Raw genomic sequence first — 25,318 nt, 5'->3', positions numbered from 1 at the left:
AAATATTGGGAGTTATCAAAATCAAGCAATTGTTAATCTTGATCCCTAACTTTTGATGTTTACAAAATAATTGGATGATGCTAATATCTCTTCAAGAAATACTTTTAACTATGAAGCAAATCTGATTCAAAGATCAAAAGCATTTGAAAGAGATAAAGGAAGTTGAAAACTGTCGAACGCTTGAAAAGACCACACCGGACGTCTGATAATCATTGCACAATTTCGGACGTATGAAGAACTCCATCACCAAATGTCCAAAAGAATTAAGACAATCCATCTAACTCACTGTCTGCTTTCGGACGCACAGCATTAGAGCACTGGACGTTCGATAAACAATACAACACTTCGGACACAAACCATTAGAGGTACCGGATGTTCGAAAGAACTGAAAAAAATTTTCAAATTCACCATCTGCTTTCGAACGCAAGCATCAGAGATACTAGACGTTTGGTTTGAAGAAGATTCTTCAAATTCACTGCCTGCTGTCGGACGCAAGTATCGGAAGTACCGGACATCCGATACTCCAACGGCTAGTTGACTCTTCAGCTGCCTTCTATTCTTTGGAAGTATTAATGGGGCACTTTTTGGTCTCATATAAATAGTGCATGGTCAACCACTTTGAAAGAACTTTTGCACATTGAGAATACGAAAGATCAAGAGTAGTTTTAGTGAAAAAACACTCTATAAGAAAGATTTGTACTCTTTATTATGTAAAATTCATGTAAGCTTTTCTTGTATGAGAAAAATACTTCAATAGTGTAGTTTTGTGAGAGTTATCCTGAGTGATAATAAAACTTTCTAACTTGATCGAGTGTAACTTAGGTAAGAAGGAAGTGATCCTTCATTTGTACACAAAGATTGGTTGTATTTCATCAATTTGAAGAAGATTGTTTTATAAAATGATATTCAAGCTCAAGAGGAGATTGGAAGTCAAATTGATTTGCAATTCTTCCCTTATTATTTTCTGTCTTGTGATTCTAAATTTCTTATCTCTTCTACTCTCAAGCAATCTTGCTTTTCTACTAATTGTTTCATTGAGTGGTCACCTAGAAAAGAAGATAAATTTTATATTGAATAAAAAAATGTCTCATAACCTGATTAGATTTTAAATAACCTAATTCACCCCCCTCTTAAGTTGTCTTTGACCCTTACAATTGGTATTAGAACTTGATCTCTTAGAGATGAAGTTCAAGCGGCTTTGGAATAACAATGACAACCAACAATGCCTAGTTTTTTGAAGGACAATCTGTCACTAGACCACCTATGTTTAATGAGTCCAATTATATGAGTTGGAAGGAAAGAATGATTATCTCCTTGTAATCAATTGATATTGAGTTGTAATTTATTGTTAATGAAGGTCCATATAATGTCTTTATAATAGATGAAATTACTCATAGACCAAAACAAAAAATCAGAAATGAATTGACTGGTGATGATAGAATTCACCTCACCTTAAATGTAAAAGTTATGAATGTGTTATATAGTACTTTAGATTCAAATGAATCTATTAGGGTCAAAATCTGCAAGTCAGTTAAGAAAATTTGGAATAAACTGAGAGAAATTCATGAAGGAGAGAGAATGTGAGAGAACAAAAGAAATCTATCGTAGTTACCAAATATGAATCATTTAAAATGAAAACTCATGAAAATATTGATAAAATGTATTGTAAATTCAATGATCTCATTAAGAATTTAGAAGTTCTATAAAAGAAACATTCCTTAAGAGAGAAAAACAGAAAAATCTTGAATGTTTTATCCAAAAATTGGAAGAGTAAGGTAACTGCTATTGAAGGAGCTAAAGATTTGAATTCTATGCCTATTGAATCACTTATTAATTTTTTAACCTCAAGACTAAGGTACAAGAGGAAGAAGATGCAAAGGTAAGAAGGAACATTATTCTAAAAGCATCTCAAGATGAAAATGACTTGGCCTCCTTGGATGGAGAGAATGTGGAGGTTGATGACAATGATTTTGCTCTTATCACAAGAAATTTCAAGAGAATTCTCCATAAAAGGAGATTTAGAAAAGGTGAACCTAACAATTCATTTCCAAATCAATTCAATAATGCAAGAAATAAAGGAATACAAGAGGCCAATAAAAATCAAGCTAACAAGTGCTATGAATGCAGTCAACTTGGACACTATATGAGTGAGTGCCCAATAAAGAAGAAAAAAGAAGGAAAAGCTGAACAAAAATCAAAATTTAACAACTTTCAAATCACATGGAATGAATGCAACTCATTTGGTGATGTTAATGAGGTCGAAGAATCTGTTCAAATGACTTTCATGACCATCGGTAATGATGAGGTAACTACTTGCAACTCTCAACTTAATAGTGATAATGAATCTGATGATAATATTGAATCCTTCATTGAAAGACTGCATGATGGTTTGAAAGAATCTTAAACTAGAAATAAGGAGTTAAAACAGAAAATTAGCTTTCTACTTCAAAACAATGTAAATCTTTTTCAATAAAACAAAAAATTGAAAACTGAAAATGACTACCTTAAAAAGGGTAAGACTGATCTACACTTTGAGTTTGATAGAAAAATAAAACTTTGTGAAATGTTTAAAAAGGAACAAGATAATTTGAAAAGAAGAATGGATAATCTAAACGAATTGCTTCAACACAAGAAACAAAACTATTTTCAAAAGAATGAATCAAAATCTCATCGTGACTTTCACGAGAAGAAGTTAAATTCTAATGCAAATGAGTTTACTATTTATAAGAGAAGACAAGTAAGATTTGTTAAACCTGTCTGTACAAGTAACTATTTGACTATGTGTAATTTTTGTTGTCAAATAGGTCACATGAAAAGTAATTGTTATGTGAGGAAGAATATGAATATGAGAAAAGATATGAAATGCATGTGGATAGTTAGACATGATATTAACTCTCAAGGATCCAAAAATTAAAGGGTACCAAATATTATCTTGTGAACTTTTGTGTAGGTGAATTTGGTGAATATCATTAAAGAATCAAAATAGTTCATAGATAGTGGATGTTCAAAACACATGACCGGTGATCCATCACAATTCATCAAATTCAAGCCAAAATTAAGTGAAAAAGTGACATTTGGAGATGACAACAAAGCCAAAATAATTGGAGTAGAAGATGTTTGTAAGAATGGTCAGACTCTTGTTCATAATATTTTTTTAGTTGATAATTTGAGTTATAACTTGCTAAGTGTTAGTCAATTATATGATAGAAATTTATTTATTTTGTTCAAAAAGCATGAGTGTCTTGTTCTTGACTCAAAATTTAATATCATTTTCAAAGGAAAAAGAATCAATGACATCTATGTAGTTATTCTTGAAAATGTTGATTTCTCTAAATTTAAATGTTTTAAAGTTTCAAATGAAGATCCTTGGTTGTGGCATAGAAGGTTTTGTCATTTGAACATGGATTTGTTAAAAGAAATCTTCAACAAAAATCTTATTAGAGATTTGCCAAAAATTAAGTTTAAAAAGGAAAAAATTTGTGATGGGTGTCAATTTGAAAAACAAGTCAAAATTTCTTTTAAACCCAATAAATGTGTTTGATCCTACACAATTGCTAGCTTGGGTGGTAAGAGATATTGTTTAGTCATTGTTGATGATTATTTTAGATACATTTGGATGATGTTTCTTATTCACAAGGATGATACTTTCAAAAATTTTATTTCCCTATTTGCAAAAGTTCAAAATCTGATTGGGTTGAAAATTGTTAAAATTAGAAGTGACAATGGTTCGAAATTTAAATATTGTGGCTTTCTGAAATTTTGTGATCACAATGAAATTACTCATGAATTTTCAATTGCAAGAACTCTTTAACAAAATGGTGTTGTCTAAAAAAAGAATAGAACTTTTCAAGAAACCGCGAGAACCATGTTAAATGAATGCAACTCGCCAAAATATTTTTGGGTCGAAATCGTAAATACGGTTTGTTATGCAATGAATAGAGTTCTCTTGAAACCAATTTTAAACAAACCTCTTATGAGTTAATTTTTGATAAAAAGTCAATTGTTGGATATTTCAAAATTTTTGGTTGCAAATAATTTATTTTAACTATCGAGGAACATCTTGAAAAATTTGATAAGAAATCCGATGAAAGTATTTTTGGGTTATTGTGAAAACAAAAGAGGATTTAGGGTCTATAATAGAAGAACTCTTATTATAGAAGAAACCATACATGTTACATTTGATGAATCTAATGATGAAGTTTCCAAGAGTTGTTGTGAGGATGATGATGTAGGCGTTCAAGAAAGATTTAAGAAACTCACAATTCATGATCAAGACAATGCTCCATTAGAAGAAAATTCAAAGGAAAATGATTTTCAAGAGAATCAAGCATTAGAAGAAAATGACAAAGATATTGGTACACTTAGGGATCTTCCAAGAGTTTGGAAGTGTGAGAACCCGAAAATTCTTTTAAAATTTCCTCCTATTTTTAAAAAAATTAATTTATATTTAATTCTATGCTTCTTTACTTGATTATTTAACTATTTACTAACCCTAAATTTCATGATGATTTCATTAGTTGAGTCAAGAGTTTTACTTTTACTTTTCAAGTTAGAGTAAGTTAGGGTTTTGATATATTTTGGTTGTGTGATTAATTGGTGAGGTGTGTGTATTAAATTTGGTGGTTAAGAGTGAGTTTTATATAAGAGGAAGTGTGTGATTTGAAGTGCAATTAATAAATTAGTGAATTACAAATTAAAACAAAAGTACGAGAGAGTTAAGAAAAACGGGCTTGAACCGATGTGCGCCATTTGTTACCGATTGAGTACACCGCTTGAACAATATTTTCTTACCTTAATTTTCTTGGTTTTATTTCATTTAATCCTCCCTTAATTTCACCCTAAATCTGGCTGAAATTGTTGACTAAAAACAAGAGGAAAATAAAAAAAAACAAGAGAAAAATTGATGGTGACAAATGTTAGCAATCAAAGTTAGGGTTGATTAGGACTTTTCTTTCTTTCTTATCTTTCCTTTTGGCCAATTTTTCTTCATTCTTTCTTCATCATGGCTGAGCCTCTTGAGAGAAAAACAATGAAAGAAAACTTCCATGCCTACATTGATTCTTACTTTGTTTGAGTGAAGATCAACAAGAACAACAAAACTAAACCGAACAAAGTGGCAATAAGGTAGCAAGGAAGCTTGTAGTGGAGTTTCTTTGGAGAGAAAATGCTTAGTTTTTAACTTTCTCTTGGAGGATTGAAGGTAATAAGCTGGAAACTTATCTTTCTCTTTCTATTCTTGCAATTTATTAGGAAGATGACTTGAAATTGGAAGTTTTATGGAAGATAATCTAGATTTGTGAAGATTGGTGAAATTTCCAGCTTAGAGTTGGAGATGATAAATTTCAGTTGTATTGATATTTTCTAAATTTTATATAACTTATTTCATCTTTGATTTGGCATTTATATGATTAGCAGAAGCTAGTCTAGTGTTAAGGTGGAATTTCTAACTTTTAATCGCAATTAGTCATAGTTATATGCAAATTCTAGTTTAAAAAGTATGATTTCAGTTCCGTCCTATTTTTGGAATCAACTTGAACTATATATTCGTTCATGATAAAGGCCAAATCAATTCTTTCTCAAAACATAAAAGTTGTAGGGAGTTGAGTTAGCATTCTACCCAAAAAATTTCAACTTAATCGGAGCACTGTAACTTATGAAATGACTATAATACCACTGACTACCCAAATGTCTTGTTTAACCGACAGCTTTCTGTTTTCTTTGAGATTTCAATTTTTGACCATGAAAATGCATGATTTGGCTTTAGAGGTCTTCATGAGAAATGTAGGTCTATGTCTTAGTTTCGAAACTCCATAAAATTTATCTCGATCCAATATACCTAACTACAGTTATGATCAAAACACTGAAGGATGACAAAACTGCCATTTATCAGTTCTTCTTTAAACTGGTTTCTAGTTTTGGTCCATGATGATAAGTTATTATTTGGTTTTTTTGGTTGGTTTTGAGGCCTTGAATAGATGAATGTTGTTGGTTATCACTTGTGGCTAATATTGGAGGGTTGTTGGCTTGTAAATCTAAGTTGTATTTGGACGGAAAAAGTAAGAAAATAGAGGAAATACTGCCCAAATTTCTATTACTTGCTCTTATGAATATTAGTGCGATGTAAGATTTGATTTTAGGGTTACTTGGATCTTAAGTTACATATGTATCCTTGAATGCACTTCCATAGTAGTATATGAGTTATTTTTGGTCAAGATTTGGTAACAACTAAGATGAAAAGTGTTAGTTTTCTCTCAAAAACTTTGAATTACGTTTGCTCACTTCAATTTGGGATTGGTTGTTCTTCTAACTACTAATTTTTGGAATTTTCTTTCGTTATGTTTGAATTTGAGAAATGACTCAAGATTTTTCGTGACTTGAAAGTTCAAATGTTATTATTCACTCCAAAACTGTATTTTTATATTGGCACTAGTAATTTCTAGATTTTTTATGGTTCATCTAGATTTTGATTAGTTGAACCATAATACCTTATTTGATTGATCTAGGTTTCTTTGGTAATCCAGAGTACAACTCGGAAGGAAACTTTTGACATATCTCTTGCTCATATTGATGAGTGTTCCTTGTGTGTTTGTACAATAAATGACTATGTGACTATTTGTAAACATTTGCTTGAATATTAAATGCTTTTCAAGGATTTCTAAATGGATTTTCGATGGGCAAGTGTGTACTTTATCGCACTCGACTCAAGTCAAAGTGAATTTTCAATGGTTGAATGCTACTTGTGCATGAATGTAAGCCTTTTGACTAAATTGGGCCCTTGTCCTTCGTTGCTAGTCGACTCGAGCCAGAAGTGGACTCGATCGGGCGGCTGATAACCCTGAGACAGTGTTTTGGTATAGTCGAGTATGACCACGAAGATTGGTGGAGAACTGGCCAGCGAATTGGTTAGTGGCGGAAAATGAAATCGATGAATGAATGTCAAGAAACTGAAGGAATTTTCACTTGCAAATGTTTTCTAATATTGGAGGGATAAGGAAAATTATTGGCGAATGAATGAACGAATGGCTCCACGTGAGCATGTATCCTTTTAATGAGTGTGTTTTCATTGCTTTTATATTGTGAATGCTTTCTCGATATGTCCTTATTTCAATTGCTTGATTATGTGTATGGGAATCTCACTGGACTTTTAACTCATTCTTTTAGTTTTTGTTTTCCTTACAGGGGATACGAGTAAGGATGTGAGACTGGTACAGGCTAACATAGTCTAGTTTTTAAATTTTTACGATTATACTCGCGCTAGTGCTCGGTTAGGGTTGAATGTATTTGGAATTCACAACTTTTGTTATATTTGGGATTGTATAAATGTTTGGGATAGATATGAATGTAAGTACACGTTCCAAGTTTGGGAACTGTTATTTCACTTATTCTTGAGGTTATATCTTATTTTATTTGTTAAGAGTGAACGAATCCTAACGAGAGTTGGACAGGCGATCCGCCAAACCCTGGGGTACGCCCTAGGGGAAGGTGGGATCGTCATAGGAAGTTTGTTCAAAATCATCTCAATGAGTTTATTATTGGTGATTTATCCGAAAAGGTAAGAACTCGTTCCTCCTCTAAACAATTGATGGATAATTTTGCCTTAATCTTGCATTTTGAACCTAAAAATATTGTTGATGCCTTGAGAGATTAAAACTGAATTTTAGACATGAAAGAGAAACTAAATCAATAAGAAAGAAACAAGGTTTGAACACTAGTTGAAAGGCCTAAAAATCGTCCTATTATTGGCACAAAATGGATTTTTAGAAATAAAATAAATGATAAAGGTGAAGTTGTGAGAAATAAAGCTAGACTTGTGGCCAAAGGGTATGCTCAAAAAGAAAGAATTGACTTTGATGAAACATTTGCTCCCTTAACTAGACTAGAATCAATTAGGATATTTTTGGTATTTGCATGTTTCAAGAATTTTAAATTGTTTCAAATGGATGTTAAAAGTGTTTTCTTAAGTGATTTTATTGATCAAGAGGTTATGTTAACCAATCTCCCGATTTTAAAAATGAGATATATCCAAATCATGTGTTTAAACTTTAAAAAGTTTTGTACGGATTAAAACAAACTCTAAGAGTATGGTATGAACGGTTAAGTGGTTTCTTAGTTGAGAATCGTTTTAAAAGAGATATTGTGGATACCACTCTTTTTACTAAACAAAATTATCTTCTAATTGTACAAATATATGTGGATGATAGTATTTTTGGTACTACTAAAGTGTTTGTGCAAGAATTTTCTCATTATTATGCAAAATGAGTTTGAGATGAGCATGATAGGAGAGTTGAATTTCTTCCTTGGGTTCCAAGTGGTTCAAACCCGAGAAGGTACATTCATTAATCAAGCTAATTATACAAAGGAACTTCTCAAAAGGTTTGGAATAGAGGATTAAAAACAAGTTAGAACACCTATGTGAACATCTACCAACCTTAACAAGGATGAAAAAAGTATAAAAATTGATAAGAAAAAGTATAGAGATATGATTGAAAATTTACTTTATTTAACTGCAAATAGATGTAATATTATATATACTGTTTGCTTGTGTGCTCGTTTTCAATCTTGTCCAAAAGAATCTCACTTGATTGCTGTGAAAAATTTTTTTAGATATTTGAATGGAACCTTGAACTATGGTTTTGGTATCCAAAGTGTCATGAATTTGACTTATGTAGTTTTTCAGATGTTGATTTTGGTGGAAGTAAGATAGATAGAAAAAGTACTAGTGGTACATGTCACTTTCTTGGTAATTGCTTAGTGTCATGATTTAGTAAGAAACAAAATACTATCTCCTTGTCTACGGTCGAAGCAGAATATGTTGCTGCCGGTGCATGTTGTGCTCAATTGTTATGGATAAAAATATCTTGAATGATTTTGGATTAGTGTATGACTGTGTGACTATGTATTATGGTAATACAAGTGCCATAAATTTGACAAAAAATCACATTCAACATTCTAAGACAAAGCATATAGACATAAAGTATCATTTCATTCGTGATCTTGTCCAAAATAGTGAAATTTGTGTACAATATGTTTGTTTAAAAGATCAAATTATTGATATTCTTACAAAAGTCTTACCACTGGATCAGTTTGAATTTTTGAGAACAAAGTTAGGTGTTTTGGAAAAGAATCTCTAAAAATTCTCTGGTCAAAATTTATCGGACGTTCGATACCAGATGAACGGACGTCCGACAGTGTTCTAAGCCCTTTTCTAAAAAAATTTTGTATCGGACGGTAGTGTCAGACGCTTCTCTTCGTTAGGACGTCCGACACTCAAAAGAGACGTGTTATAAAGAAAGCTTCTCCTTCATTTAGTTCAAAAAGAACCGTTGCTTCGGATGCACCATTTCCCATTCCCTCATTTTCAAAATTCAAAATTTGCCTCTTCTCAGAATAAATTTCAAAAAATTGACTTCACCAATACCGTCACTACTCCTTTGCGAACTGATCAGCATTTAAACTCCTCTCTAACTGCCAACAACTTGATTGATCCAAAATTTCTTCAGAAATTCTAACTTTAAAAACTTACCCATCTTGGACAGATTCAAGCATTCATTCTAGTCTAAACTGTAAATTTAGTCCATCTCATTCACACTTTCATCACATTCTACAACAAAATCATCCTGCATTTTATCACGGTACGATTGAAAGGTGGCTTGGCTGGTGCCGGACGCACCATTAGACTCAGGGATGAAGAACCTGTGGAGCCTTCCACCAGAAAATCACGTCGAGTGACTGAAAAACGCGATGAAAAAAGATAACGTACTGCCAGAGAGAAACATACTGATCAAGCTGAGGAATAGCCCAACCACATTGCCCAAGTTCATCGATGATGATGCAAGAGAGAGATTTGAATGGATTTCACAGAAGGGTTTCATCACTCAAAGAACCATTGTTCCCTCTGAATTCCGTAAGCTTGATCTAAAACCAATTCTTAAGCTTTTTGAATTTTAAAAATGGTCCCACATTCTGTCCATACCCAATACATATTACCCTGACATGTTTTATCAGTTTTTTGCTAATCTCAGAAAAGGTACTTCCCACACTGAACTTGTCTCCCGTGTCAATTTAGTAGACATTGTACTCACCCCTGAAGTTGTTAATCTTGTATTAAACACAAAAATTAAAAATTACTGTAAGAGAAAAATTGTAAACTTTTTCTCTTATGAAGAGTTTTTGACTTCTTATTACCATTTTCACATTGAAAAACTGATGACCTACTTTCAAAAATACTTTAACATACCTGCTGAGGTAAAATTGGAGGATCTTAGTTCTCAAAATCTGATCATCTTTACAATAATTTCAAATCTGTTGGTTCTTACTGATGGTCATAGGACTGATGCCAACAAAATGGAGTTTTACTTATTTTATTGCTTTGTTGAGAACTTCAAAATGGATTTTGGCTTTGTAATGTGCAAATTTTTGCTCAAACTCAGTACTGATAACCGTAGAAAACTCTCCTGTGAAAAGTTTTAACTCCAATTTTTTCTCATGTTAAAATACCTTTCATTGGAGTGTCTCCAAAAGAGAATGCATCCTCCATTTTTTCCAAAACTTATTTTGAAAAAAAAAGTATCAGGTTCTTTGATAGTCATTGGTGCTATAAGGAAGCTGTTTTGGAATGTAGAACCAAAAGTTGTCATAAAACTCCTGTTACTCCTAGACCTTTCAGAGATTAATCTCAATATGTTTCACACTTTTTCATCCATCCTCGAAAATCATCCACTCAGCCTACTTCATCCAATCATGAAGTCATCTCCTTACTTGAGAATCTCAAACAACATGTCCTTCTCCTTGAAGATGGTCTAATGATGACCATGACTTCTGGGTAACAAGCCATCTTTCTGGACAAAAGAAATCTGCTTGTGCCTCCTATCCCATAAGAGGATGAACATGTGCATCAAAAAGAGCTACGCATTGAGTCCACTCCTGTTCCACAAGTGAAAGAACCACAAACTGAATCCACTCCTCTCACTGCTAAATTCCACACCTCAACCTCTCAACCTACTCCTCATGATCCCTTGATTTCAAATAAAGGCAAGGCTCCAGCCACTGAATCTAGTGATAAAGATGATGAAAAAACTGAAAATGAATTGGATCCTGCTCAGTTTCGTTTTACAAGAAGAAGGCATGGATCATCCAAGATCACCATTTAGGCACTCTTAGGGCATTTGCACTTCATATTATGATGCATCTTTTGCATTTTCTCTTTTGATGTTTCTAGTGTTCTGTAGTAATGGATCTCTCTGATATGTTGCTATGAATTCTGTATTAATATTTCTTTTGATAGATTCTAGTTGAATGGCTAATATGTTTTGGTTGATATTTCTTTGTTTGGAATTTCTATTGGCATTATTCCTCTGTTTTTGGCTGATATTGGCTGCTGAATTTTGGTGATATGACTGTTATGAAATGGATATTGGTTGATATTGGTTGATGTTCATTGTTAAACTCATCTTCTGATGACAAAAAAAGGGGGAGAAATAGATGTTGTGTAAATGATTATTGTGTAAGGGGAAATTATTCTGAGATGGATATTGTGTAAATGGTTATTGTGTAAGGGAGAATTATTTTAAGAGGGGGTTTACGCTTAATCCTTTTCTTTCTTCTATCCATTATTTTGTCATTATCAAAAAGGAGGAGAATGTTAATCTTGATCCCTAACTTTTGATGTTTACAAAATAATTGGATTATATTAATATCTCTTCAAGAAATACTTTCAGTTACGAAGCAAATCTGATTCAAAGATTAAAAGCATTTGAAAGAGATAAAGGAAGTTGAAAGCTGTCAGACGCTTGAGAAGACCATACCGGACGTTCGATAATTATTGCACAATTTCGGACGCATGAAAAACTCCATCACCAGACGTCTGAAAGAATTAAGACATTTCATCTAACTCACTGTCTGCTTTCGGACGCAGATCATTAGAGCACTGGATGTCCGATAAACAATGCAACACTTCTGACTCAAAGCATTAGAAGTACCAAACGTCCGAAAGAACTAAAGAAAATTTTCAAATTCACCATCTGCTTTCGGACGCAAGCACCAGAGATACCGGACGTCCTAAAGAATTGAAAAAGATTTTTCAAACTCACTGCCTGCTGTCGGACGCAAGTATCGAAAACACCGGACGTCCTATACTCCCAATGACTATTTGACTCTTCAGGTGCCTTCTATCCATTTGAAGCATTAATATAGCACTTTTTGGTCTCATATAAATAGTGCATGGTCAACCACTTTGAAAGAACTTTTGCACACTGAGAATATGAAAAATCAAGAGTAGTTTTAGTGAGAAAGCACTCTACAAGGAAGATTTGTACTTTTTGTTGTGTAAAATTCGTGTAAACTTTTCTTGTGTGAGAAAAATATTTCAATAGTGTAGCTTTGTGAGAGTTATCCTGAGTGATAGTAAAACTTTCTAATTTGACCGAGTGTAACTTGGGACAAGGAGGAAGTGATCCTTTCTTGTACACAAAGATTGGTTGTATTTCATCAATTTGAAAAAACTTATTCTATAAAGTGATATTCAAGTTCAAAAGGAGTTTGAAAATTAAATTGGTTTGCTATTCTTTCCCTTATTATTTACTGTCTTGTGATTCTAAATTGCTTATCTCTTCTACTCTCAAGCAATCTTGCTTTCTTACCAATTGTTTCATTGAGTGGTCACCTAGAAAAGAGGGTAAATTTTATATTGAACAAAAGAGTGTCTCATAACCTGATTAGATTTTAAATAACCTAATTCACCCTCCTCTTAGGTTGTCTTTGATCCTTACAGCAATTATATGTCCAAAACCATCATTTTGAATAGCATTTTCACATGTAGGATAATTGTGAATAAAATATCAAAATAATTAACCATTTCAACACCGTGTTTTCCACTCAAAAAAAAAGTGCAAATTGGAGTATAGATTTTTAACCTTTTCCTCAGCAATCAAGGGATCAAATTTTTCAAAACAAAATTGCAACTAGCATAATTTATACCTCGGGTCCAAAATGAAAGCCAAAGATAGAATGACACTGTAGTAGTCCCAATACTTTTTAAACTTCTCATTTATAAACTTAGCCATACCACGTATAAAATCATCAGAATTGCGAAGATTTTTTTTGAATTAATAGTTATATTCTCCACAACTTGAGGAAATACAAATTTGCAATAGGATAATATGACCCAGAAAAGAGTAATGTCATTTTGTAAAAAGGCTGTAAAAATTCAACAATCCTCTTAATCTTCATCCACTCATAATCTGATGGGCAATGTTTGTACTGTCCATCTACCCTTTGCAAATGATGAAATGCTGCTCAATAGAACAATGCATTATCCAACATCAAATAAGTGAAATTCCACCTTGTTGGTACACCTTGTAATTTCTTGCTAGCATTCAAGGAAACATATTTCACACATTTAGCAAATTTCCTGCCTCTCATTTTTGAACCTCTAACAAATTTGACTTTCTCCTAACCTTGACCACAGAAGAATCAATAGCTTTAAAATCATGCTAAACTATCAAATTTAAAATATGTGCACCACAGCGCACATGAAAATGGTCGCTATTACATATTAAAGAATCCATCACCAAAAAATGATTCTTTAGTGCTTGTATTATCCCACTTTGGTAACTTGCATTATCTAATGTGACCCTAAAGATTTTCGCTCAATATTCGATTCCTTCAAAAGCTGAATCAACTGATCACCTAAAAGTGGACCATTGTGTGGGGGAGGTATGTGGCAAAAAATTAAAATTTTTTCTCAAAATCCAACTCTCATCAATATAGTGCCCTGTCACAGCCATGTAGCCATCTATAGTTAAGGAATTTGATAAATCTGAGACTAAAAAATCCTACCATGAATCATCCCTAATTCTTCTTTTAATTTTTCCTTTTCCCTATTGTATAATTTTAATAGATTAGACTTTGTTGTATTTCTTGAGAGAGTTTGGATGGTTGGATTCAAAAATTTGTGCATGTCCCTTATACCTTGATGTTCTACAAAGCTAAAAGGGTAGTTGTGCCTTGCTATTGCCAAAGCTATATGCTCTTGATACACATCATGGTTAACCATCAAGTATTGTCCCGCTTGTTCCTTGCTGTTTGGACATCCTCTGGATGTGCGAAGGCTCATTCCTGATGTATCTGATATGTTGTCTGCTAGATTATAGCACCATATGGCATACATTCAGCTCTTTATCTTCATCAGAATAAACTTCTTTTCTTTTGATAAGGCAAATAGATTTAAAAAAAAAAAACCACGGGTTCAATAGTTTTTAGCTACATATATATGGTTCTAAATCAATAAGTACAACCAGTTTCTTGAACAGATACTAGAACATTATCCTTGGAGAGAGTTCAGGAAGCCATTTTAATACTCCAAGATTATGAGCTAATAAATCCATACGGACAATGGCAATGATTAACTCTCAATTCTTTTATCAAAACACAAACAAACATTATGATGCATCAACTTTTCACTACCTCTACTTTTACCACCAATACATTCCCACATCAGCAGTGTTTGAAGCAATAATTGCTTATGAAAGATAATAAAAAAATTTCTTTGAACTGCCAGTTAATAATATATAAATATCTTTCAATACATAGACGAATTTAATTTAACAAAATAGAGCGTAGGAGGAAAAGGGAATTAGTGACTCAAAACTAATCTTATTTTTTGTAGAAAGTTGAATAAATGAAATCTGATTGCCACTTAACACAACACCAGTGTAATTGCATATAATAGCTTAATCCCACTTAATTTCTAAAGATAATCTTAACATGCACCAGGTAATCAATAGGAAAACACAGTCACGAGGAGAAAGGGGAAAATGTATCTGCAAAAAAAGGATAAAATTAAAATAAAAACATAGAATATTCACTATCACTGCCATGCAAAAAAATAAATGACTTAGCAGGCTGATCCCACTTCCTCTTTTATCTACAAAACTTAAATAAAAACTCACTATCACTGCCATGGCAAAAACCGCTTGAAGCTCATGCACCCAATGATTGACTCTGAATTCCTTCTACCATATCAAATGGTTTTCAATCAAGTGTTGCAAAGTGTCTGCAACTTTTGTAAATTTCAGTTTCAATTTTGTCGTTGTCATTTTATCAAACACTTCATGGGCACAAGAAAGATAGAAATGTAGAATGGTAAAAGTTCATACCAGCTACCAAAAGCTCTAATTCGGGAGAAAGTTTTAGAGAAGATAAATAACCCTTTTTCTGTAGTGATGGTACAAAAAAGAACTTGATTTAGCCACAACAATGATCAGCTCTCTGGAGTGGAGATGTTGAATTTACCAACCATTTTTCTCGGTTTGTAAATCTTTTGGAAGAGATGAATTTTTGGATAAATTAAATTTTTTCGGTGAGATATTTGGGCTTAATGGGTACCCAAGTATTTTTCAAAAATTTTTATCAATTAATGGATATAATTGGGATTAGTCCAATTTCAAATCCAATCAAAATTACAGTATCCATCCAGTCCAAAGTCACTTTAGATATGGGTAGTCCATTGGGACTTGAGACAAATTGACATTTCTAGGTATCAGGACAACTTGAGTATTTGATAATTTCTTCTATTACAATCATAATTTGATTTAACATGCTTGTTATTTCCTATTATTTTCTAGTCCACCTTACTTAATACAAGATTCAAATTACTTTTTTAGTTACATACCCATTGTCAAATATGATCAATAACAAATAATCAAAAAATTTGCAACCAAAATATTACAGAGAACAAATTTTAACATTATAAATATTTTTGTCAACATATTAAGATTAATTGCTGAGATTTTTATGGTATTAAAGCTTGCTCTTTGTAATAATTTGGTTATAAAGTTTTTTTTATTATTTGTTGTTGATTATGTTTGATAATGGTTTTATAATTGAAAAAACAATTTGGATCTTATATTAACTAAAATCTGCAGAATGATATACTATTTTTGATGCCGTATGTGATTTAATCTCTAATGATAAACAATAAATTCTAGTATTTTTTAATGTTTAGACTGGTATTTGATTAATTAAACAATTTAGTAGATAATAGGCAACGGTAGAATCATATTATCTTCTATCTTCTAATACCACTTTTTAATTATTAGTTGGACGTAGATGTTATATGATAATAAATCTCAAGGAAAATTAGTATAATTTTTAAAAGTTAGTGAGAGGCCAGCGAAATAGTCAGAAACCTCACGGGAGGTTTTTGAAATTATCCCTTAATTTAATGAAAAGGGGTATAAGTAAATCCATGACCACTTTAATTGGTTTAATTGTATAGTATAAATATTGTATACCAAATAACGACCTATAAAAGTATACTCACTGTGTGTGTATTCTTCAAACAATTATTAAGTTCTATTAATATATTATTAATTTTTTTTACACAATTGCAATTTATATAAATTCTTAAAAACAAAAATCGTGATTCATGCAGTAATTGTTTTCTTTGATATAATTATGGTTGATTTACTATTTAAGTAAGTTATAGATGACGATATTAACAAACTTAACAAACCCTTTATTAACTAAAATGGCCATTCCCAAACCCTTTTATTAAGAAACTTAACAAACCCTAAACTTTGAACCCTTTAATAATGAACCATGAATCCTAAACTTGCTAAAACTTAATAAACCCAAAACACACTTAACAAAACTTGATAGGCCCTACATTTTAAAAAAAAAAAAAAATCATGAACCAATAAATATCTATTTATTTTTAAATTTGTTAGGCCCATCACGCTAGCCTGACATGTTTTGTAAAAAAAAAAAAAAAAGAAGAAAGCTTGTCAGGCCTATCGCGCCATGGATTTTTTTTTTTTTTCCTAAAAATTTCTTTGAATGGCATGATGGGGCACAGATTAAGACACCAACTTCAAATAAGCATATTTGACCAATTTTTTTTCCCAAACAGTTATATTCTAAGGAATTTGCCAAATATCACCCAAAAGAAATAGAAAAATAGATTATAGAGAAAAACTAGGAAAATACAACCGGAGAAAAGAATAGAAAAATAGCACAAGAAAGTTTAGAAGCAGAGATGGAGCTGTTGTTGCTGTTGCTATTACCGAAACCTCCACCACCGGCAAATCATCGTTGAAAAAGCACTGCGAGACTCTATTAACTTTTGTTATATAAGTTTTGTGGCTGAAATGAGTCTTGGACTGTTGAAGCTGCAGTTTTTCTATCCGTATGGTTTGTTTGTTGGTGAATGAAGCTAAATATTTTTCACAAATCTGTTGCTCTTTTCCTTTTAATTTTCCTATTGATGAAACTTTGACAAAACTTTTGGGTCTAGTTTATGCAAATTTGTGAAAGAAATCTCAAATTTTCTAACGCCTATTAGACGCTTGATGAAATACCTGAAAAAGAACCTTCAATTAAAATGGAACAAGTTGGTGAATTTGTGCATATGAGGAGGAGTTCCTATTAGTCTAATGCTAACTAGAATTCGCTAGTGATGCCAATGAGCAGACTCGAGAGAGAAGTTGATACATTTTATAGTTAAATTTTTGTTTTATTTTTGCTGTTTCCCTTTCCATTTTCTTGATTGTTTTCGTGAAAGTTAGTGTATGTACTATGTATTGATGTTTGGGAAGGAAGAGGTGATGGCTCAATGTTGCTGGAGGTCAAGAAATATTGCCAGAGGAAAGAAGAAAATGCAACAATCATACTCTATTCAATCCAAATGGAAAAGATGATTAATTTTTGAAATTGCTATATTAGTCCTTAAAGTTTTCTAGCTTTTGAATTTGACCCATCCCTTAGTTTAGTTAGCTTTATAGATTGACCACAGTGCTTAGTTTTTATCAATTAGGTCCTAAGCTTAGATTAGTCAACTTTTTATTTAATCCATTTTTCCATTTGTCAAAGATAGTTGTAATTTAATTTATTTTCCTTTTTTAGACGTGATGTAACCCATAAGGGGCATAGGAGCATTTAACCCTTGTAATTTTCTTTATTTTCTTTCTTTTCTTTTAACTTTTTAATTCTTTTTGTTGTTATTGAATGCGATCGAGCGGGTCATTCCATGGCTTTTCCAATGAGGCCTTGGAATTAATCACATCATTTCATTTCACCTTTATGTTCTATGCACATTTTAATATGTTCAGATATTAATTAATTGCATGCTATGTGTTCAGCATAAATTAACTCAATTTTAGCCTTAAAATTAAGAGAATAATATTAAACTCATAATCGATATTGCCTAGTGTAAGGTTGCTCAAGAATAAAATTTCGACCTTTCCCCCTCACAAATATAGCTCTTGAATTCATTTCTCTGATTTCAAAAGACCTAGAGCTGTCTAGTTAAAGGGTTCCAATTTGTGTTTTTTTAAAAAAAAAATTAAATATTACCTTTTTAGGTGACTCGGTACACTTAAATCTAATATCGAGTGGCAATTCCAAACTTTTCAAATACCATTTTTCCAGATATTAGTAGACTAAAATCTGTCGCCTTTGCCAAGTCCAATTTTAGGCCATTTTCTTTTATTTTCCTTATTTTAATTTTGAAAAACCCAAAAAAATCATTTTTTAAAAATGAAGATTCTCAATTTTTATCGTTTTATTTTATTAAAAAAAGGGGTGCAATAGCTCCAAATCGTGGCGGATTTAGGGCGTGACATATTCTAAATAAATGTATAATTACTTGCAAATAGTACATGTATTTTCGAACTTTCAATTTTAATCCTCTATGTACCAAAGGAGAAAATAAGCCCAATAGATTGAAAGGATTTTTCTATAAAATATAGATAAGGAAAACCTTGTTAAATTACTTCATGGTGAACATCTTTAGCATCTTATCTATGTATTTTGAAGGCCTAGCAATCATGATCTACTGACATAGATCTTTACTTCTAAAGAGAAGATTGCTTCTCCTAAATATCATGGAAAAAATCTTAATCAGCTATACCTGTACTTTTGGAACATGGGTATATTTTTTTCCACCTATAATATGCCACCCATATACAAATAACAAAATTGCAAAATATTCCCCCTAAAACGTATGTAAACATAAGCCCCATCCATATTTTTTATAAAATTAAACTTTGATTGTCTTATCAAAACAGATGATACAACTCTTAGAAACTTATTTTATTAGTATTACAAGATGTAGAAACCTTCATTTATATAATTGTTTGTTATTTTTATTTAAGGAAAATGACTTTAATATCAATTTGCCATTTTAAAGCAAGTAAGCAAATTTAAAATAAATTTAAATGTATTAATTAGACAGTAGATTTTTTTCAAAGATAATTGCTTCTCTTTCATGGCAACCTTTGTACGAATCATGCTTTATAGATAACGCCTTTACCTTCTGTATTAGTCTTTACTCTATAGACTCTCTAGTGCATAATAGGCTTTATATCTTTAGGTGTACTGACTAAAATAAATATATTTTAGATTTATGATTATCAGCCATCTCTGTGAGCTTTAAAAACTATTTATAAGTCATTAAGGTTTTATCCTCCTTCATGATCAAAGCATCATGTTTTTCCACAAGAAATCTTATATTTCTAAGAAATTAGATATACCCTCCAAGACATGAAACCCTTGTTCTAGGAGCTTTCGCCGCACTTCATGATCATGAAATGCAAGCTCTAGTTCTATGGATTTATTCAACTTCGATTTATGACACTTGAAACTCTTTCAAATTCTAAATTCTATCTTTTTCCCACTACCTTATCTAAAATAAATTATTTTTCTAGAAAATAGTAGTTATAGAGAAAAACGCTTTTACTCATTAAGATGATAGAAATAGCATTCTTAAAGAAGATGGGGAAACTCAAACTTATGAAGTAGAGAGAGCTGATTTGTTCTTCTTCTTTTTGTCCAATTTTTCTTCTCTTTTATTTCTCAAGAACACTCCACAAAAGGTCTTAATTGGAACTAGTTCCAACTTGTCTGACTATACTTATTTGATAAGTAGGATAACCCAAATCTTTCACAAAGATTTAGATTTTTTAACACTCTATATCTCGTATAGTATACTTTAAACAAATATGTTTGGAACAAGTTTTAGCATCTAGGAGACAATTTTATCTAGGACAAACTCCAAAATTATTTTGGTGTACTTGCACGGTATATCTTATCTCATAAGATATAATTTTTTATCTAAATTACTCAATTTAAACAAGATATCTGGGAAGAATTACTTTACTTGTTAATCTTATTCTCCTTTAAATAATTTTGAAACCCTTGAATCAAGTATTTTTCACCTTTATCATATCTTAGTGTTCTAATACCTCACAATTAGTTTTTCTACTTTGTATTTTAACTTCATAATTTCTTAAATACTTTGAATTTGTCCTTAAAGCACATAGATGATATATCTATTTTGAGTAATCATTAATAAAAGTAGTAAAGTATGAGAAAACTCATTTAGCATGAATTGTTAGTATTCCATATATATAATTAATTATATATTTTAACAATTCTTTAAACTTTTCCAAATAAAAAGCCAACCGGGTCTTTCATTAGTAAATAAGATTCACATATTTCAAATAATTCATAATTAATTGAGTCCAAATAATTATCATCATGTAATTTGGAGATGCTGTTACTTATTCATATGACTAAGTTTATAAATGCCAAAGATAAGATAGTCTCAATTCATCTAACATTATATTGTGAATGGACTTTCTTTTATTTGAGAAAATAATAACACTTATTAGGTTCTAAAATAAGTCTACTAGATTAAGAAAGATAATTTATTATTGCATCTTAATGAAGTAACTTTTACTTAATAAAATTAGATACTTATAATCCTTTTCATGCAATTCACTTCGTTTAATCCAAGCATATCAAATACCTGGTATCTCATGCCCAAGAAACTTAATTTAGAAGTAAATATACTAGTTAATTTTAATTATAAACTTTAACTTAAAAATGAAAATTTCACAAAGTTACATTTAAGTTAAGTTGTAATTTCACAAGTAAATTTTTTGTCATCTTATAATGAAATTATTATTTAAAGGTATCACATATCCTAAAACTTGATTATGCATCAATCAACTTTTGAGATGACTAATTATGGCGTGAGAATATGAAACCATGACACACTATGATGGTTATAAGCAACTATGATACTGTGATGACCCCACCTTCTCCTAGAGTATACCCTAGAAGTTAACGGACCACCTGCCTGGCTCTTATCAGGACTCATTAATTTCACATTAACTTCAGAGATAACATTTTGTGAGGACCCGAATTTTTCTCACTTATAATTCTATTTTTATGGCTTAATTAATTATTTGCCCTCCCGTTTTCTTTGAATATTATTTTCTAATCTCTTTAGACCTAATTTCACGAATCTATAGCTTTGTTATATTTTTAAAGTGTCTCGTTTCAAAAATTAATTTTTGGAAGCCGTTAAGTGAAAATAGTGCACGTGCGTTTGGAACGATAACCGATTTGAGGATACACTGAGCTTGGAAAAAATTAGAGATACGTACATTAGTCTTAAAACAGATATTTTTATATTTAAGTATTCAAGTATTAGTTAGTGAAGTTATCGTTATAAGAATTCTTGGAGATTTCGCCGTACCGCACGAAAATTGAAAGTTCACGTATACCGAGGCGGAGCGGTAAATTGGAGATTTGAGAAATTATTCTAGACTATTAAGAGTGAATAATATTAACATGAAAACAAGTGCATTAGAAGTTTAATGCACTAGTGAAACAAACTGGAGAGAAATCGAGCACAAAACACGCGCGTGCGCACGCAAAGGAGAGTTGACCTTTGGACTAATTTGGGCCACACATTTTAAGCTTCTCATGGAAGCATCACACCAAATCAAAACTCCTCTCTTCATTACAGCAAAGAGGCGGCTGCAATTCTTTCTTTTTCTTCCTCTTAGCAGCCGTGCACTCCATGGAAGAAAAAGGCCAACAAATCTCTTCATTTCACCCTCAAATCTTCAACCAAATCACCTCAAATTTTTCATGCAACTTGCTAATCACTTGGTGAACAACTTAAGCTAGAAAATAGGCTCGATTCTCACCATTTTTCTCAGCTTTTAGAGGCCAAAAATTTCTGCTTAAGCCATCATCAAAGGTAATTAACGATCAAACCTTCAAATCTTGATTTATGGAAGTAGTATTGCACTTATGAGCTTGTAATTCCTTGTGGGTAACTTTGTTTATGTTGGAAATTGTTGAGTGGGCTCTATGAACTCCCACATTGACTTGAGGACTGATTTCATGGATTATGGTGTTAATAATGTTGGTTTAGTGCTTGTTAGACTAGAAATGGATGATATTATGTAGGAAAACTCAAAGGAGGTGCAATGGACAAAAGTGACCATTTTACCCCTGCCATGTTCATGCACTTTAGTGCGAATTTTTGAGGTTCTAATGACTTGTCTATGATGTATACATGTTATATGAAGTGTGTGAAAAGTTTCATTGAAAAATAACATGATTTGGTTGGTCAAATGTGTTGAATTCCAAAGTTCACCAAATCTGGAAAATTTTCTCGGATTGCCCAGGCAGTCATTTTGTATCGGCCATAACTCTTTGTTCCGATGTCGAAATCAAGTGCCGTTTGAGGTACTGGAAACTAGACATTTCCAGCTTTCCATTGGTATAAAATGCACGACCTAGTTCCACTCGAGTGAGCCAAACCATTCGTTTGAAAATTGCTGTCCTGTTTCGTTGCTCTTCAGGAGGCAGGACATGAACTGTAACTTGATGCTCAAAAACGAGTTGCTTGTGAATAGATTTTGAAAATGGTTTCTTCTGAGAAATTCTAGATTTCTAAAATATCTTTTTAATGCCACCAATCACGCTCAATTCTGAGTTGAATTGAGTGAGTTGTGTCCATATTTCGAAACTGATGCAGTGAGTAAAAATCCTCTTTTTGGCTAGTAAAGGCCTAACCCTTGGTTGGGACTTGTTGTTTTGAAATTCTTGGTGTTAATCACCTACCAAATGTATCTTGGATTCTTATTAGACCTGGTTATCACAAATGAGATATGTTTTAGGCATTTTATTGGCCAAAGGTTTTAGAAAAGAAAATTTGAAGTACAAGGCAGATTTACCTTGAAAATTCTTGAAACTTTGATGGTTTTGTTAACCAACTTGCCGAATGAATTTTCCTATGAAATTTGACAGGGGAATAGCTTTTATATGGTAGTGTAATACTGCTAATTTTGGTGCCATTTCGAGTCTATTTCAATGTCCAACTGAAGTCCCAAAATTCATGTTTAAATCTGGAAATTCTTGATCGAGGAGGAAATTTTAGCCAACTTTGAGCTGCTATACCTTGGCGTTCAAAACTTCGATTCTTGTTCCGTTTGTTTCGTTTTAAACTTTGATTGTAGCTCTAATTGAGTTCTAAATTTCGGAGGCTAGTTCGTATTGTGTGAATTTTGCCGAATTTTCAAAGTTGGTCAAAAACCAACCCCGAAACTGTCTTAATGGTCTCAAGCAGCAACTTTGAGTCAATTTTTGAATATCTTCCGTTTGGAATCATGGAAAAGTATCTTCTAAGAACTTTTAGTGCTTTTGAAGAAGTTTCCAACGGTATCAAGCTTTCCAATTTTGGACCTACATAGTGCAAGATACGATTTTTCTAAAATTGACACCCAAAGCTGAAATTTGTCAATTTCTTAGAAAATGAGATTTTGGAAACTTGCCTTCTTTTCTCGATACCGATTGAACATTTTGAACTCGATTTCATGGAAAATATTAGTCTCTCTCTTTAGACTTTAAAACTTTACTCTTGAGCCTCGATTATTAATAATTAAGGCCCAATTCATGAATTCTCCTTAGATTGTACAACCTTCTTTGATAAGTAGGGGTTCTAAGTGATAGTGTATAATAGTTAATGGTTATTTGCTCAAGCGCTCAAGGGGTCCTTCAAGAGGAACTCGAAGTGGACGCCTAGACACGTGTTTGAGTATTTACTCTCTTGTTGCAATAGGTGAGTGTTCCATATAGAAATACGTAATTGGAATAAGTCTATGACATGCTTAACCCATGGTCATTAAGTGTTAAGTGCTATATGTTAAGTATTTACCACACTCATGCATATTTGAATAAGGTATACTTAAATTACTCGACATGAAATACTTGAAGTATGTATACTTGAATTACTCGACATGAAATACCTGAAGTATGTATATTTGAACTATTCGATATGAAACACTTGAAGAGCATATTTACGTAACTACTTGAACTATTCGATATGAAATGCTTAAAGAGCATATTTATGTGATTACTTGAAATACTAGATATGAAATACTTGGAGAGCATATTTACATGATGTGTTTAAATGATTAATTATGCTATGACAGCATAAGTCGGTTGGAGTGAATCTCCTCGACTCTTACGTGGTAAAAGTGGAAAACGGCCAATGGCGGCCTATTAAAATGACATATGTCTACCAATTAACCGTAATTACCACCGTTAACCGTTTAACGTTTACCGTTAACCGTGTTTACTTACCGTTTTCTAATCTATGTGGTTACTTGCTTACTTGATTATCTGCTTACGTGATCACCAACTTACTTGATTACTTGACCACCTGATTACTTGATTATCATAAATTATATGCTCATATGAAGTGGGCCACTGTTTTAAGGCGAGTGTGTACTTTATCTCACTCGACCTTCAAACATCTCTAAACTGAACTTGGGCTCTGCCCTTGGTTACTGACCTACTCGAGCCAGGACTGGGCTCGGTCGGGTAGGTTGGAACCCTGAGCCACCGTTTCGGTATATTCGAGTATTACCACTGGAGGGATAAGGTGATGGCCAGACAAATCGAGGGGATCCGAAAGTTATAAGGTGCAGACGACCGACTTGGTTCCACTGGAACACCGTATCCTTCAATGTGTGTTTATTGTGCATACAGATAACTATTTCATACAAATGTGCCAACGTGCAAATCTTGAGTCATACCTGTGACATGCTCAAATTACTCGTACCATGATAATTGTCTCATGTTAATGTGTCATACCTGTGATATGCTCAAAGCACTTGTATAATGATATTTGTCTCATGTTCATGCACCAACGTGCAACCCCGAACCATACATGTGGTATGCTCCCTTTACTTGATTTAATAGAACTGCTAGAGTGTCTTGGAACCTCACTGGGTTGTGTAGCTCATTCCACGTTGTGGATTTCTTTTACAGGGTTTGAGACCAAGAGTGCCCGAGAATAGTACTAGATTGCTTTCTTTTGAAGATCTTCAGTTGTATTATAGCGGATGGCTGTAGTAAATATTCCGTTGGGTTGTATTTAAGCTTGAAAGTTAACTTAATGTAAGTGTGGGATATTTTGGAGTACTTCAATTATGTATTGAAGTTATTTAAAGTA

General features: G+C 32.3%; 1 long non-coding RNA gene across 1 annotated transcript; it reads left to right on the top strand.

Annotated features, from left to right (window-relative positions):
• Positions 1–21,804: 21,804 nt before the first annotated feature.
• On the top strand, positions 21,805–25,318 carry LOC113702724 (uncharacterized). The gene is made up of 2 exons (XR_003451255.2): positions 21,805–22,051; positions 25,135–25,318. It is a non-coding gene; the product is annotated as an uncharacterized lncRNA (long non-coding RNA).

This window comes from Coffea arabica, chromosome 8e (assembly GCF_036785885.1).
Source record: "Coffea arabica cultivar ET-39 chromosome 8e, Coffea Arabica ET-39 HiFi, whole genome shotgun sequence".
Classification (NCBI taxonomy): Eukaryota; Viridiplantae; Streptophyta; class Magnoliopsida; order Gentianales; family Rubiaceae; genus Coffea; species Coffea arabica.
This window is presented reverse-complemented; position numbering and strand designations above follow the sequence as displayed.